Genomic DNA, 1,889 nt, shown 5'->3' on the forward strand with positions numbered 1-1,889 from the left:
AATTATAGAACACACACTAAAACCAAACAAGCTAAATAAATAAATCCCTGTAATACAATAAACAATAATTGAATTATAAATATTAGAAAACCCTAATAAATTAGCTACATCACACTACCCCAAACCCATCAAAACAAATACTACACACTCACCATAATAAAAACCACCACCAAAAAAATAAAAACCTCCTTTACATCTCACACTACAGCCAATTACACCATTGTAAACCTTAGAAAACACACCCTCAAAAAACACTGTATCTCACCAAAAACAATTCAACAGAACTCAGTTCAAAAATACTCTGACCGACATGTAAACTACAAAACCTAACACGAAAAAGAAACCATATCTCTCAACATACACCATCTACAAACAAGATAAAGCTACACAATAAATCATTCAAAGCCACTAAACAGAAAAAATAACCCTACCCAACTTGAATCCCTACATATCACACACAAAACCCCAATACCACGTATCAGAAGTCTAGCAAAAAAAGCTACTTAAATTAATTCTACCTCAAATACAAACAACCCCTCCAACAAAGTTATCCTCACTCAAAAACCAAATTACACATAACATCAAAAATCAGACAAAACACTACACGCCACCCAAGAGCATAATACTTAATAAAAACCACATAGAAATACCACAACTCATTAAAAATCCAGGTGGAAAGTTTTCTTCAGTTTGAATACTGACAACCACAGAAGAAGAGTTTCTTCACTGAATTTGAACTCCTTTTCTCTCCATAACTCCTTTTATTTCCTGGGAGCACCACAGAGAAATTAGTAAGACAAAGCTGCAAAGAAAAAAAAATCTCCCCTACAAACCCATGCTGGCTTACCTGCTACTGCTGTCCGGCACAAAGAAACCCCCCACATCCACGTGCTCCTGCAGGCGCTGTAAGAAGCTTTCCCACCACCGCAGAAACCACGCTGAGCTCCTCACGGCCCGATGCCAAAGTGAACTCGGGCTCCTCTATTAAACCGCCCCCGGCTAGAACCGGCCCCTCATTATCCTTTACAGCTCACACTTGTGGCGGCTCTGCTGCCCTCCTCATCCTGACGGTCACACCTGGGGCTGCTCTGTCTCCTCACCATCCTGTGACAGCTCTCACCTGCAGCTGCTGCCAGTCCGAGTGTCGGGGCAGGGGAAGAGGGGACTTGTGCTCATCCCCGGAGAATTCATTGTCCGCACCTGGCGCGCTGGGGCACCGGGCTTTCCTTGATAGGGATAACGACCCCTCTTCTCCTGCACGTGCCCAAGGCTGAAACTGGGATTCCACCTCCTAAATTCCGTATGTGTGAGGGTCATAATCCCCAAGGAAATCCCCCCGCAATCGTTACCCTCCATTTACAATTTTTCCTTTGGAATCGTTGCTAACTTGTCTTTCTGTGCAAGGGTTCCAAACGTTTATTGGGAGTTCAGTAGCCGGGTTGGCTTTTTTATAACATAGCTGACAATCCCAGGCTCAATCCAAACACCCAGAGATACAGGGAAATATGGAGACAGTTTATAAATATTGCCCAACCCTTACCCTGAATTCTTCATCACACATCCTCGGAGCAGATTTACTCCATCCTTTCTTCCCAGCAGCACCTCTCCAGCACAAATCTCACTTCTCACAACTGTTTCTTCCCACAAACCAAACAGAAATCTACTACGAGGCGAGGCGGGGAGGGGCGAGGCCGGTCTCGGCGCAGAGCCCCCGGGCCCTCAGGGCGGGCCGGGGGGACCGGAGCAGAGCCCGGGCCGGGTTGGAGCCGGAGCCGGAGCCGGTCTGAGGGCGGAGGCCCCGGGCCCTCAGCGCGGGCCGGGGGGCGGGCGCGATTCCCGGGGCCCGCTGTCCAATCAGCACTGCCGATGCCTCAGCGAGCCCGCCAATC

Source organism: Chamaea fasciata, unplaced genomic scaffold (genome assembly GCF_029207755.1).
Source record: "Chamaea fasciata isolate MVZ Bird 193981 ecotype frontalis unplaced genomic scaffold, bChaFas1.0.hap1 SCAF_553, whole genome shotgun sequence".
Classification (NCBI taxonomy): domain Eukaryota; kingdom Metazoa; phylum Chordata; class Aves; order Passeriformes; family Sylviidae; genus Chamaea; species Chamaea fasciata.